The sequence below is a fragment of the Gymnoscopelus braueri genome (assembly GCF_963280865.1).
Source record: "Gymnoscopelus braueri genome assembly, chromosome: 20".
NCBI classification, from domain to species: domain Eukaryota; kingdom Metazoa; phylum Chordata; class Actinopteri; order Myctophiformes; family Myctophidae; genus Gymnoscopelus; species Gymnoscopelus braueri.
This window is the reverse complement of record NC_137622.1, coordinates 4,944,875-4,961,291: the sequence shown is the minus strand read 5'-3', so window position 1 is coordinate 4,961,291 and position 16,417 is coordinate 4,944,875. Positions and strand designations below refer to the sequence as shown.

General features: G+C 42.2%; 1 protein-coding gene across 1 annotated transcript in view; it reads right to left on the bottom strand.

Annotated features, from left to right (window-relative positions):
- Positions 1–16,417, bottom strand: part of pcdh18b (protocadherin 18b) — a 413,724-nt gene that overhangs the window by 42,007 nt on the left and 355,300 nt on the right. The window lies entirely within an intron of this gene.

Genomic DNA, 16,417 nt, shown 5'->3' with positions numbered 1-16,417 from the left:
AGAGAGCTGTCGCCTGTGTGTGTGTGTGTGTGTGTGTGTGTGTGTGTGTGTGTGTGTGTGTGTGTGTGTGTGTGTGTGTGTGTGTGTGTGTGTGTGTGTGTGTGTGTGTGTGTGTGTGTGTGTGTGTGTGTGTGTGTGTGTGTGTGTGTGTGTGTGTGTGTGTGTGTGTGTGTGTGTGTGTGTGTCGGTAGATCTCGACAACCATCAACACTAAATACTTGGGTACGACGGGTATTGCATAACCGAGGGGGCATCGTTCCCAACGGGACGTTACGTAAAATGTTTGGCCTTGGTGCAGATGTGGGGGTGACGTTTTCGTCGCGTCGGATGGCGGGGCAGGAAAACCAAACGCAGGCGGCGGATGCGAACGCTCGTCTTAAGAAGGAGCGAGCATCCAGTGAATTCTCAAGAGCTTCGGGATCCATATCAACCTCACTCGATCAAAGTTTTGCTTCTCACATAGATTACATCCCACCTTCGCTCGCTCTCCTTTTCCATTTGTTCGCCATCAACATCCTTTTTTTGTCTTCCTCAAGGCTATACTTTCCGTGCCGTCAGAGAGACAAGGTAAATTAAACGCCTCTAATCAATACGCCTGCAACTTACTTAACTAATGAGGTCGTGGATTTTTTGCCAGTGGGGAAGACATTTGTAGGTTCTCCGTGCCTCAGAAAGGGAGGGGGGGACTCGCATGGTGTCACTGTGACTGCCACGGATTACACACGCAAAGAAGGAAGCCTTCGACACGCAGAGCTGCTCTCCGTGAACTCAATATTCAATTATCACGCTTATGGCCTTAGTGATGATTGGGATGGGATGATTTATGCCATCTCATGAGGCTGCTTTCTTGACATTATTTGTGCTTTGTTTTTTCTCAGTCTGCTCATGTCCATTCAAGCATTATCTCCTTTCTTCCCCAGTGCTGTTTTGTCTGTAATTATCATGCAGCTAAATATGTGCAGAGTTGCCAACGTTCACATATGCCCACCACATTGCACCATACATTATGCCAGAGTTACACTATCGTTGGGCAGAAGACGCGTGTGTATACGTCCATGCGTGCTCACATGTGACTGGATGTTGATTTAAGCTCTGACATTTATGTCAAACATAGCCCAGTATTTCTAGATTCTACTGTGCAATTAGTTCACGTTTGGACAGAACATGATTTCCGTGACATGGACTGAACCATGCAAAGCACCGACCTGCTCATCGAGAGCAGGTAGGGGTTCAGAGTCAAGGACACTTCGACACTAAACCAGGGGGATCCGGGGATCAAACCAGTTTTTGTTATAATGGATATCAAAACCATGCGTTGCCAACCAAACAAAGAGGATCGAGCCTCACCCACTGTACAGATGCAAAAGATGAAACAGACACACACACAAATACAGCCGCATCACAATACCTTTGCAGTCGCTCAAGTAATAAAAACTCTCTCTCTCTCTCTCTGCAGTGTGCTACTTGACTCAATGCGTTACAGAGTGTAACCTCTAATGGTATGGACTGATGTCGCTGCCTTCGCATTTTCATGGGTGTAACGGCACGTGAAGTCATTCACTCGGTGCACCTGAACAGCGCTCAGGCATTCAAAGCCTTTACGCAGCACTTTTTCACACAGTTGAAAAAAAAAAGAATGAAAGGGGCATCGACAATTATGTCATGGTGAAATGACTAAAAAAGATGGCTGCAGAAAAAAGTGTAAAACCTTGCGTAAAGGTTAAAACCTTGATAGGTGGTCTGAATGTATGCGGAAGCGTATATGCGTGCGAGTGCACGTGCAGAATGCAAGTTTGTGTGATTTCATCTTTCATTTAATCTTTATTTCATTTATGGTTTTACAGGATTACATTAATTTGCATTTCTTTCTTTTACATATTCCATAATGTGATCATGCATCCATGTGTATTCTGTGTATGCATGTGGACTGTGTGTGTGTGTGTGTGTGTGTGTGTGTGTGTCCGTGAATCCCAATGTTGTTTTTTATAACATCTTAAACAACCACACCCGTTGTTAACTACCACCGTTAATGCAGTAGGTGCAGAATTTAGATGCATTTACAACTTCTGTGGACTATGTGCTTGATCAAGCTTGTAAACAAGGACGCACTACTTACCGGTGGAATATACCAACAGCCGCGGCCCCTCCCTTGAACATTTACTGGGAAGAGAGGCATTAGACCCGGCTGCCTTCCAGCGGTATGTCAGTCCACTGTCGGAACAGTAATGGGTGGATTTCCAGGCCCATGAGAACAATTACAGGGACCGCATAAACACCAAGCGACCGTGCGAGACTAAGAACTTGGCGATCTGGGAGAGTGGATAAAACTCGCTACAATTATTAATGGAATATTCTTCAAGAACAGAGTATCTTAACTCATTCATGCCAGACTTATTTCTGGCTGCGTTTGCCCACTGCCAGCAATTTTAGTTTTTCTTACCTTTTCAACTGGTCACAGAATATTTATATCCAGTATAATCGATCCCACGACGGTTGCTAAGGACGGAGGGTTTCACTGTGCGAGAGGAAAAAAAATCACCACAACCCCCCCTTCCCTTGTTACAGGCTGTTGAATATAGCATGTCTCGCCAAAATGCAGGGGAAAAAAGAGAACTCAAGATACAGCTGATTTCCCAAAAACGCTAAATAGCAAGTGGATGGGGGGGAGGGGGGGGTCTCTCGATCACGTGATCTCCTGTATCTGTTTGACTTGAGGGTGAAAATGGTCACTCAGGTGATAGAGATCAGCACCATCTGGTGGAAAACCACTGAAAATGTGCGAAAATCGTCTTAACACATTGGGTGCCAAAACCGTATATATACGGTTTTGCGCATACTAACGTTGAGTGCCAAAACCGTATATATACGGTTTTTGAAAAAAAAAAAATTTTAATTTTTTTTTTTTCCTTCACAGCAACAGGAAATATCACTCCTACAAGATTTAGACTCCAATCCACCTCCTGGTTAACTTATGACTTCAAAAACCTGTATCTCGGCTCCTGTGCACTTTTTTTTTTTACAATGTTAATTTAACTATTTTCAACTGGCTGCAACTATGGAATGGATTTCCGAATGTTTTAAATTTTTTCCCCCCGATTGTACGAGACCTGTATGTGTGTAATGAGGGGATCACCGTGAGGACGGTGATCACTGAAAATATTTTGTGACTACTTGAAAAAGGTTCAAAATGTTTAAAAAGTCCTGGCACTCAAAGTATAATATTTTAATAAACCTCTGGCACCCAATGTGTTAAGATTAGGAAAAGATTCAGGTTAGCATTGGAATTAGACGTTTAGGGTGCTATATTGCATTTTTTTTTAAATCATTTTGAAAACCATTCACAAAAAGTGAAAATAGCCGATCTTGAAGCTCACAATGCGTCAATGTAGATCAGCCTTAAAATAAAAAAGACTAATAAGATAAGGCATAAGGGACTTTTTTTTGGCTTTAAGGTTAGGCTTAAAAATTGCCCAAAGAAAATTGTAAAAGTGTCGTCCATAAAACCGGCATCCTAAAATGTTGATATCACAAGTATAGTAATACAAATGTGTGTGCGTGTGCCAGCGGTAGAAAAAGTACTCAAATGTTTTACTGAAGTAATACAATGTAGAAGTACTCTGTTACAAGAAAAAGTCCGGAATTCAAAATTGATTTGGTATCAAAATATACTTAAAGTACCAAAAGTAAAAGCACTAAAATGTTTGAAAATAGCAGATTTACAAGCTCACAACGCAGCTTGTAGACCGACTATTTCAAATAGCACATGTATAAAATAGGGCTAAAGTGGTTAATATATGTTTTATGATAACATCATGATGAATAATTTATATCTAAGTAACTTGTAAGTAAAGTTTTCAAGTAATTGTAGCAGAGTAAAAGTACAACATTTGCCAAAAGCAAAAATACCTCAAAATTGTACTCGAGTACAGAATTTGAGTACATGTACTTGGTTGCTTTACATCACTGGCGTGCGCGGGTGAGCATCCTCCTCTCGCTGCCAGCTGAGCGCAGCGCGCTGACCTTGAGGCCTGGCCGGTGTGCATGGCAGTGGGTGTAAAGAGAACCAGGCAGCCACGCAGAGTCTTTTATCTGAGGAAATACTCTTGTTGTCGGAAATAAACGCCGGCCAAAGAGTGCTGACGCCAGAGCCCTGTATACTGTCGTTTCTTTTTCACAGCATCGGCAATTTGAGCCACTCTATGGCTCAGCGTACACACTACACCGGTGTTTCCCAAACTCTGGGTTTGGGACCGATTTGTGGGCCGTGGACCGATTTTTATGGGTCATGAGTAAACAAAATATCCCTTTATTTTCCGGTTCCCACAGTTTGTTTTTAGTTATTTCAAAAGAATGAATAAAAATAATAAATCAAAGAAATTCTGAATATTAGAAAAAACACATTTTAACATATTACCTGTCAAGAACGCAGATATGCGTTCTTTCCCCCCAAAAAAGGAAAATTCCACTAGAGGGCGCTCTAACACAACTTAGGAATGATCCCTCGACACTCAGAGAAGGAATGGACGGTTGTGACGTCATCCCCAAAAATGTCACTTCCGTCCGATCCAATGTTAGGATTTGTAGAAAAACACTTCTAGCTCAGATTTTTTTGTTTGTTGATAGAACCGGCCATTTTCAACAGCGATCGCTCCAAAATGGCCGATCACGGTAACATTGGACAGAGGAGACCCCCCCCACCCCCCAGACACTCTTTGTTTACTTCCGTGTACACAACGCGGCTTCCACGGCTCCTCAAAGATCGTCAATTTAAGGTAATAAACGCTGGCATGGGGATCAAAAACTATGTTTTAATCTCAGGCAGTCAATGTGTTAAGATGTAGTGAAAAAAGCAGATTGAGCTTGTAGATCTGTCATGTTCACTTGTGGGAGGGACACATGCGTTTTTTTGGGCGGTTTTGAGGTCCCTCCCACGCGGGTTTTTGGGCGGATTTGTTCGTTTTTTTCAGGTTTTTGGTTACTTTATTTTGGTTTTAGGGATAGGTTAGGGTCATGTTATTTAATTATAATTTTTGCCTCATTTTACCGATTTATTATCAAAACAAAATCTATCAAAACATTTTTTTTTCTGGCAAAAAGTGGGGGGAATGAAATCACGGATCTGTGAGAGTGAGGGTGTCACGTCGTCCGCACAGTGAATGGCCGCGACGCCCCTGCAGCTTAAGCAAGTTCTCACTATAAACCCCTTTGTTTCAGAGGATGGACAGACACTAATAACAAATATAATGCAGCTGAGAAACTTTGGTCAACTTCATTATGTACTTGCATAATACATGGTCTTTTGGTCGCAAAAACATACCTAGTCTACTTTGGATCTGATGGATAGGGTTCTGTGCAGACTGCAGTCCATTTGGAAACACTTGGATGCCTGGTCATAGTGTTGTCTGGTCCAGGTCCATTGCTCCTAATATTATCAGAATGGCAGCAGCTAAATTCTTTGATCCTCTGATGACCGCAACATTCTCCGTGTCATCCTCTTCAATACCTTCGGTTTTGGTCAAACTCCCCCCAACTTGGAAGCAACAGGAGGTTTGTTTATAATTATTCACAACAAATCTTTGATTTGATGATAACTCGGACTCCTGTGGTCGCTAGTTTGAGTCATGGGGGTCTATAATCACTTTCTGTTTCTTTTTCCTCGGTAGCTTTCACTGTTTTAAAATACTTGCTTAAATATGCACACTTTGCAGCTAGCACAGAGAGCTGTTGTATCCTCTCATTATGTTTTTGTATTTTCTTTCCCCAAATTTGACTTGTAAACAAGCCGGTGAATGAAATCACATGTTGTTGGTGGTCGGGATAGAATACAAGAACGCTCGTCCCAAAACACGCTCGCCCCGGGTATATCCGGCGGCCTCGGTCGGCGAAAACAATGGGGGCGAGTGTGTTTTGGGGCTGCATTTCTCGCCAATGAGTATTGCGGAAATACTATGAATAATATTATGGGGTTGCCAGACTTTATTTCCCAGCTTGAGACCTGAAAGATAATTTTTGGTGTCTCCTAGGGACCCCAACTTACAAAAAATGCATTATGAATGAACCGCTTAAAGGGGCGCAACACCCTAAGCCTGATTTTGCAGTTTGTTTTCAACTTCAAGTCAAAAACTACAGCAGGCTAAAAAACATGTTTGATCATCACAGTGACCTTATAGTACACAGTGATGTGAGCAACACAGCTGGAGCTAAGCAAATTATTAAAGGGCGTGTTAGATTGTATGTGTGTCAATACTATCATGCTTGCACATTGGCCACGCCCATGGCTCTGAACACACTGTGAAAATAGCACGCTCATTATTAATTTGTTGGTGCAGCTGTGTTGCTTACTTGTCTGACATGTTTTAGCCTGCTGTAGGTTTTGACCTTAAAGGGATAGTTCACCCAAAAAAAAAAAGTTTAGTCACCCCATGGAGACTTTAATTCATAGATATTTTTTAGTTTTTTGTCGCATTCCTAAGCCAATAATTTGATGACCAGCGGACCGGTAGGCAGCGGTGCCGGTAGGAGACACAAAGGAGACTCTTCGTGTCTCCTACCAGAACCACTGCCGGTCATCAAATTATTGGCTTAGGAATGCGACAAAAACTAAAAAATAGCCAGGAATTCAAGTGTCCATGGGGTGACTAATCGATAGAAAAAAAAGTCTTTTGAAAAAGTTGAAAACAAACTACAAAATCTGCCTAGTGCCCATTGAAAACCCTATTAAAATAGTGAAAATAGCCGATCGTCTTTTTTCCTTCTTCTGAAAGTATTTAGAAAATCTTTTGAAATCTTAACGAAGAAAAAAAAAAGTAAACTCATCTTCACCCACCCATTGCACTAAATTGCACCCCACCTGTTCCAATGAAGCCTAACCCCACCCATCCCATGTAGCATACATGTTGTTTAACTAGCTAGTTACACACTGTGAATTATTTGTAAGGTCAAATAGGTTAAACTAGGTTTTGTTTCATTTTATTTTATGGGATGAGAGGGATCTGTCGAAATCCATTCCATACCTCGTGAAGCAACATTTGGAGTGTGCAAATGTTCACACTGGACGCCAGCGTTGTTGGATGAGCGTTGGATGTCTGTTGGATGCACGTTAGAGCAGTATTGATTGAAGTTTAAGCCCGCAGATTAGCATGGTTCTGGTGGACAGATATAGCACATTCCTCTCTCATATGTGAATCCATAAATTAATGATAATGCGGATTTCATTACTTATGTGTGTCAGTGTGATGAGACTTAACATTAATATTGCATGTCCATGTGAATTATAGAAAGGCATAACATTTACCACAGTGCATTCAGTGTAAATATAATATGGGTATGTCAGAGGAATAATCCTAAGGATTGTGAGACCAGTAAAGGGGGTCTCAACAGGGGTTACGGGACCCCTAGGGGGTCCTCAGAGTTTGTATAGGCGGGCCGTCAAAAAATGCAAGCTCAAACTGGCTATCGGCTATTTTTGGCGACAAGATTTGGTGTAGAGGGAAAAAGGAGCAGACCAATTACAGAGCCAAACGTCAAGTTAACTATGTATTGAGGGTTTAAGTGTTTAAATATCTGAAAATAAAACATATTCATTGGAAAGATGAGTAAATAAACAAACAAAAAATATTCATCATGGATAGGTTAATTGATGTTAAGCTATCTATGAAATACATGAAAAAGTCACATCTGCAACACAATGTTAGACAATGGGCAGTAGGGGGTCCCTGCTTCATCTCTCTCTCAGCTAAGGGGTCCTTGGCCTGAAAAATATTGAAGACACCTGCAGAAAAGTATACACACATTTCAACATCTTTCCCTGTACCCTCAATGTGATATTTCACCCCAAAAAAATACTTTATTCCTGTCGATTAGTCATCCCATGGAGACTTAAATTCATTGATGTTTTGTTTGTTTTTGTCACATTCCTTAGCCAATAATTTGATGACCAGCGGACCGGTTAGGCAGCGGTTCCGGTAGGAGACACAAAGGAGACTCTTTGTGTCTCCTACCAGAACCGCTGCCGGTCATCAAATTATTGGCTTCGGGATTCGACAAAAACAAAACAAATATCCCTAAATTCAAGTCTCCATGTGGTGACTACTTCATAGGAAAAGAAAGTCATTTTTGGGGTGAACTATCCCTTTAAGAAACAGTTCACCAACCCTCCGAACCGAAGTAGTCGTTTTAAGTCGTTTTAAACCAAAAGTTTGAAACGAGACAGCAGAGAGCATGTTCGGTCACGCAACATAGACCCTTCCCTCGCCGTTTCGGAACGCCTCAGCGCAGGTTGGAAGGTGCGGCTTTTCAAAGCGATTGGACCTTTTTTTTTCTTTCTCCCCTGATCGACCTCGTATGCAGGGTCAGCATCAGCTCAGACACGGCACGCCTAATGAGTTTCCCTCGCTCGCTGCCGGATCTCCCGGAGCAGGGTGGGAGATTAAGGCGTCTTCGGAGCGAGGCGGTGCATGCGCCCGGCATAACCGCTGGTGTGGAATAATTAGGCAGAGTGCGGGACCCCTCCTGGATCAGAGATGACCTTTTGGAGAGCGTGACCCCCCGGCTCGTTCCGGATGCCTCCGACAGAGCACCGTTAGAGCTAGCGAGTTCAAGAGGAGAAAAGATTACAGGGAATTCCCAGCCGTCGAGATCAGCGGTTCTCAAACATTTTCATGTCAGCGACCCCCAAATTGATACGCCTTTGGCCGTGGACCTCCATTTGATAAGATGTTGTGCCAGGGACCCCCCCGTAAGAGGAGAGTTGTTAAACTCTGCCAAGCAAGTTTTCGGAACTAATCAATCTGCAAGCTCACAACGAGTTTCGAGCAGCGCGCTGTGAGCTTATAGATTGTCTATTTCCAAATAGCCAAGATAGGGCTTAAATGTTTAAACTCTTGCCTCATTTTGATGGGACCCAATGCTACCCCTTCGGGTACTCCCAAGTATCCCCGAACCCCACTTTGAGAACCGGTTTTATAGACCAGTGGTTCTCAAACTTTTTCAAGGAACCTCAAATAAATATACATTTGGACGTGGATCCTCATACAGGATTTGTGTTTAAGTATTTCAAAATGATTAAATATTTTCCCAATTCTGTGAAAATAGTGGCCTGGAATCCAGGCAGAGGCGCTCGTTCAGCTTTCCTTTTTTTTCACTTTGCTTCTCTGTCTGGCTCTCATCTTATTTGAACCGGATTACCAAATGTCAGCGATTAGGCAGGTCAGGAAGTGACTTCAATTTTACATTGGAAGGCTCTGTCCACACGCCGTCCACAGACATTTAGATTGGAAGCGACTGGTCCCGCCCCCGCACCACAGACCAATCAGAAGCCTGCGCTCTGGGGTGCCCGCCCGCCCTGGTCCTGCCCCTTTGGAAATGGCATGATTTCCAGACTGAGAAGCGAAGTGAGAAACAAAATTATAAAAACCTGTCCAACGGAGCAAATCAGTCTGGATTCCAGGCTAGGAAAGTAGATCATCTACAAGCTTCACAATACTTGAGCCTGTGTGCTTTAGCTTGTATAGATCAGCAATTTTCAAATAGCCAATGTCAGGGTTAAAGTGGTGAAACGGATTTAAAAAAAAAAATTCATTGTTTTATCCCGCGATTTTTGTAACCCTTATTTTTACACCCGGTGCCAATTTTCTAAGTGATCCTGGGCACTACACTCCCCTCACCAGCCTAAGGAGGCCATGGCCGAGCTCATGCCTCCTTCAATGCATGAGAGCCTCCTCCATCAGGCGCCCCGGCTGTCATGGGTGAAACAGATTTTGATGCTACAGTATATTAACTAATTATGTTGGGGACCCCCTGGAACCCGCTCAAGGAACCCCTGGGGGGTTCCTGGACCCCCACTTTGAAAACCAGCGGTCTAGACTCCCTGGCGCTGGCTGGCTGGTATATACTGTAATTCCACTGTAATAATAGTCACGGAAGGCTGCACATTTTCCTCGGGGTCACTCAAATGTCGGAATGCATTTGAGCACTTGCCGCTTAACGTTCCATCTGCCGAATTGTGTGATTTTCACTGAGAAGACTGTTGTGACATAGCGGCGCTCTGCCACTTTCAAATGTGTATACATTCAGCTTGACGGGAGTGAGACGTCTCAGCCGCCGCGAGGCTATAGCTCTCCGGTCCAATAACACAGCCGTGTGCACCGGTGAATGGAATCAGGCTGAGTTTTCTCGCTCGCTGCCTCTGAAAAGACAGGGGGGGACTTATAGAGAAACGTGTCAACTCGGAACGAGCTCATCTTAAAATAAACGTTGGATGAGGTTTGAAATGTTCCTTCGCCCGCTTTTAACACATATTTGTGTGTGTGTGTGTGTGTGTGTGTGTGTGTGTGTGTGTGTGCGTGTGCGTGCGCAATATGTATTGAATGTGCCAACTTTTTCTCAATCATTTCCAATGATACTAATCGCATGCAATTCTTACCAGATATTGGTATCAAAGGGATATTTCACTTTCAAACATGTTGGGGTCATTTTAACATCTACTCAGGCCTTTTTGAGAACTTTTTAAGTTCCTTGATTTTGATATTAATTTTATTAGACACGCCCCCTTCCTATATAGGCCAAAGCCCATTGTAACTTCAAACTCCATTTTATCCATGTTAGATTCATTGAAAACACCCATCCTTGGTTCACGGGACTGGTATTGTCATTCTAATGTGCGAGGGTCCGGGTTTGCTTTTGCCGAGCGTTGCGAAGTCCGATTGAGCCGACTCAGCGCCGTTCAAGTTATGTCCCAATAGGGACAGAATCGTAACTCATATTCCCCAAAAGTCAACATTTGCCTTATTTGCCCCCCCCCCCCTTCAAGTCACAGTTTGACATTATGTCACATTTGTCCCAAGAGGTCACAATATGCCTTTTGGGGGTAAGATAGCGTTGGTCTGGGTGTAGCTGCAGTACACCGGCTATGTCTGAGTCATGTGACGGCCCCATAACATGCGCAAAACTGCGTTGTTGGGCAGCGGTTTCGGTTTGTTGTTTCCGTCCGTCCGCCCACCCACTCACTCACTCAGCCAACGCCCACCAATTAGCCAATTAATACCACCTGTGCAGATGTGCCTTTCCACCAAGGAGAGCAAGCCATGTCTGAGGAAGAGTGAGCACTATTCATAGCAACGGCTTGATCGGAACCAACTCAGTCCCCAGCTTGTTAGTCAGTCAGAGTGCAGGTTTCATCACATCAAGCTGATGGAGAGCAGAGATTGACACAGAGGTACCGACGCTGTCCGAGATGCTGAACTCTGTCCTCAGAACCCTGTTTCACCCTGTGGAAATGCTCACCTGAACGGCGGTCAAACAGTGAGACTCCACATTAACCCTTCCATTGTGTTAGGGTCATTTTGACCCGTTTTCAAGTTTAAATAGCAAAATAAAGTACCCTTTACATTTCTTTATCGGAACAAGGCTTTATGATATCCTCAAAAACAGCTATTTTAACGCAACACAATTAATTACCACCATTTTAATTAATTCTGATGGTCTCCAAAACAAAGTGACATCTGTGGTGTTAAGGGTCAAATTGAGAAGTGTGGCTCAATTCCGCCAAAATTGTCAATATTCAATGTTTGCATGTAACTTGTCCTCAATTTGCATTTGCTATTAGGAGTCAAATAAAGTACTTTTTACCTTCTATGGTATACGGGTACATTTTGACCCTTAACACCACAGATATTCTAATAAGTGTTTACATGGATTTGAATGCATAACAAGTCAGCTATGAGGTGGGAGAAAAAAATAAATGAACATAATAATGTTTGAGTATTTTGGGCTGAGTTAAATCACGGGTCAAATTTGACCCTCTAACACCAAAAGTGTATGCAGGTTTCTAACACAATGCAAGGGTTAAACATACAGCGTATGTGAAAGCAGGCATACACATATGTACAACATTAGCATCATATACAAGTGTGTACACGTTCTTTTAGAAACATTTGCAAGTGCACTTTTTGGAAAATGTGGAAACTCGCTGTCCTCGGGTCTTGCAGCCAATGCATTTGTTGTGTCTTTACATATTTATGTATAGCAGTGAGGGTGTGGTAAAGAATGAAGCTGTGACGTTACATTATGTTTTCGTCGCTCTTCTTTGGGATCATTTAAGCGCCTTCAACCTGGCGTCCCCATTTTGGGCATGACACCCATAGGCCGGAAAAGTTCAAAACAATGTGACGTGTTTTGAGCTTGTAGATCAGTTATTTTTTGTGTCCGCTAACCAGGGCTTAAGTGTTAGTAGAGTGACATGATTCCATAGAGTTCCAACCACGCTGCAGATGGACGGCTTTGAAGAGCAACACTGCATAATGCACATTATTATTATCTTCTTATGCCATAATGTGTAATAATCCTCAAGCAAGCATGGTTCATTCCTTTGAAAGAGCTGATGCCACCTTCCATACTCACACTCTGGACGTCAGGCTATCCAAGCTTAGAAAACGGATAGTCGGCTGAGCCCCGTTGTAAAATACTCCCATAAACGCACACCTGGACCAGCGTTGCCAGGTCTGCTCATTATGAACGACTTTGGGCTTGTTTGTCTGTAATGCTGCTTGTTAAATGTTAGTACTTGCGGGTTGTGGTTTTTGGGCTTGTTCCTAGAGTTGCTTATTTTGGCCTGGGTTGTTTAAACCAGTGGTTGTCAAACATTTTCATGTCAAGGACCCCAAACATCTTATCTTTATTGTATCTTATCTGTTGGGCTTGTTCCTCTCGCACGATCTGGTACTGACCTGGGCCACGTGTGTCAGTATGACAGGGTTAAAGGCAGTGGTGGAAAAAGTACTCAATTGCTTTACTTAAGTAAAAGTACCAATAGTGCAATGTAGAAGAACTCCGTTACAAGTAAAAGTCCGGAATTAAAAATGTGCTTGAGTAAAAGTGCGAAAGTATTGGCATCAAAATGTGCTTAAAGTACCAAAAGTAAAAGTACTATATAAGTACTACGTATACTACGTATAAAATAAGGCTAAAGTAGTTAATGGATGTTTTGTAATATAATAATTTATATCTGAAAAGCAACTAGTAACTAGACGCGTCGCAATTCTGGGAAATTGCAAAGTGTGGTTGCGCCGACGCGGGTCGCGGCCGCCGGGACTCGAGGGATACGCCGGGAGGAATACCGTCGGAGGCTGCGCGACGTGCCGATCGGATCCCGCCTTCGTGATACGTGCCGTTTTGATTTTAGGAAATAGGCCCCTCCAAATAAATAAATCGGCCCCTCCCACAAATATAAGGGGCCAATCATATTGTCACGTCACTCCTGAGATCGCTTTTATTTCATTTTGAGAGGATTGATCCCCCCAAAAATCATGTTTTTCAAACGGTTACGTTTTGTGCATTTGTGGCGCCCCCTATGGGTCAAAGTGGAAATGCTTTTGGGGATTCGTTGAGTAAACCACCTTCGACATGTGATTCAAATTTGGGATCGATTGGACGTTTCGTTAGTGATTTTTGGCATTCTTTGTAAAACAGAACCCTCCCACTAACTTTGGAAGCCAATTACGGACGAACGGTAAGGATTCTCAAAATGCCGTTTGGATATGTTTATCGCATGGGTCCAGAGATGACGTGTACCGATTGGTGTGAGATGTGGACAGAATTTGTAGGAAAAGGAGCAAAAAGTGTGTTTTGAAGAAAATTCAAAATGGCGGAAAATCTATCCTGACGCAAATGGGCGTGGCCTATATGGGAAGTTGCGTCTTGACCCAAGAAATCTTGGGAAAAATATTTTTATTTTACGACCTACGGTTGAAGAGTTAAAGACCAAAATGTAAAGGGGGCTTTTATAGCGCCACCATGAGGCCGACTAGTGTAATTATTTTTTCAATAATTTCGGACTAAATTATAAACCTCCCCTCCAAGTCTTGTAACTCTAGCCCTTACAGTTTCTGAGAAAAAAATACTTGAAATCTAGTTTTTTAATTTTCCCATTTTCCATTAACTCTTTGACTGCCAGAGTATTTTCATAAAGTACTCCCCCAGTGCCAGCAATTTTCGTGTTTTTTTATTTTTATATTTTGAAAATTTTCATGAAAATAATTTAAAGACACATAATTTAAAGACACAGCACAAATCCGCCACTAGAGAGCAGTACATGACAGCTTGATCAGGTCGTTGGCTCACTGGCACCCTTCTTGAGAGATTAAACAGGGAAATACATGAAAACGGATGTGACGTGGTCTCAGATTGTCTGATCGGCCAAAATTACGATGTGATACACGACGGCGATGACTGATCCGTCACCCAGACCATAGATTATAGAAGAGAACCTGTCCGTTCGTTTGTTATACCGTGTGAAAAACCGTGTGTTTTCCTATTCTGGACGAAAATGACGGGGGGAAAAATCAAAAACCGGAAACGGAATCCAGGTCATGAAACCGGATGCAGATGTGGGTGAAGTAAGTGGAACTCGAAAATAACATTGAATATTAAGCAGCATAGCGCAATCAGAGATTAAACAATGAACGCATTTTGACGTATGGCACGACATTGGGGTATAAAAACTGTGGGAGGAGTAGCGTGCCAAAGTTTTTTTCATAGAGTACTACCCACACTAACTAAAGTTTTCAAATAATTGTAGTGGAGTAAAAGTACAACATTTGCCTCTGAGATGTAGTGGAGTAGGAGTGAAAGTATAGACAATTGGAAATACTCCAGTAAAGTAAAAGTACCTCAAAATTGTACTTAAGTACAGTACTTGAGTAAATGTACTTAGTTACTTTACACTACAGGCTGAAGAGGAGCGGTTGTTTTATGTCGCTCGACGTCACCGCGTTCGTGCAAGGCTTTACAACAAAAAACATGGATTGTGTAACTACAGTAAACACTTCGGAATCTCAGCAACGTCCTTGTTTGTGCAGTACTGTAGGTCAGGGACTACGTCCCCGTAGAAATGTGTTTGTCTGAAGGTCTTATGACCGAAAGCTTGCTACAGTAAACAAAACGAAAACTGATTTCTGTTCATTTGGTTTCCTTTTGGCTTCAGCACGTCACCCAAGGTTACTGGCAGATGAGTGATTTTTTCCCCCCACTATATTCAGTGACAAAGAACTTGTTTTGCCCCTTTCATTTAGACTAGCCAATTATTTTGTTCTACCTCTTTTTCTTTTAATCTAACATTTTTAGTCATTATACCAATTACTTTCTGTTTGTCACTGCCGGTGTACCCTGCTGCCTCACCTGCCAGTGAGAAGCCCCCACAGGACGCTATTTAGTATTTATTTGTATTTATTCTTTCTTTCTTTCTTTCTGAAAAACTTTGTGAGCCCTTTCACTTTCGGTACTTTTACTTTTGGTACATGCTTTATTATGTTGATGGCAGTACTATTTTTACTCGAGTAACAATTTGTATACAGACCCTTTACTTGTATTTCTACATTGTGGTACTGCTACTTATTCTTATGTAAAATAATCTATATACTGTGCTTATATATAGTACATTTTATTAGAACCTTAATTAGAAGGATAAACCTCTTGACCCCCTCATTTTCGAGGGAGTCCTCAGCACGAATGAACAAGGCATACAAACAAAAATACATGCACGAGGACAGACAAGACGAGAGCTCTCCCAAAACTAGCAACTCCCACCCCACTAGTTCACCTCTGAAGTAGCTAACTTCAGTATGGAGACATACCCATACAACCCTATATGAACCCAAACATAACCATAAACAAAGTACAAACCGGTACAAACATGCACATGCAGTTACATGCATTAGCATGCTCAAGCAGGGTACACCAGTGGTGGAAAAAGTACTCAAATCTTTTACTTAAGTAAAAGTATCAATACTGCAATGTAATGTACTGTGTTACAAGTACAAGTCCGGTATGAAAAATGTACTTGAGTAAAAGTACAAAAGTATTGGTATCAAAATGTACTTAAAGTACCAAAAGTAAAAATACTAAAATGTTTGAAAATAGCAGATCTACAAGCACACAACAAGCTTGTACATCGGCTATTTTCAAATAGCCTATATATAAAACAGGGCTAAAGTGGTTAATGTATGTTTTATAAGGTAATATTTTATATCTGCAAAGTAAATTGTTTAGTAATTGTACTAAAGTTTTCAAATAATTGTATTGGAGTAAAAAGTACAATATTTGCCTCTGAGATGTAGTGGAGTGCAGTAGAAGTAAAAGTATAGACATTTTGGAAATACAGTGAAGTATAAGTACCTCAAAATTGTACTTGAGTACAGTACTTGAGTAAATGTACTTAGTTACTTTACACCCTAGGTACACACATTAACATTGAAATAGAGCGGTACATGCATGCACGTGCACCTCTTCCACCACGGCAAACCTTGCCTTAATGCCAACCACGGGGTTCAGAAATGCCAGCTGAAGACGCGTGACGGCCAGGCCCACTCTTCAAAGAGCGACAAGCCTTGTTAACCCATTAAGACGGCCGGGAACGCATCTG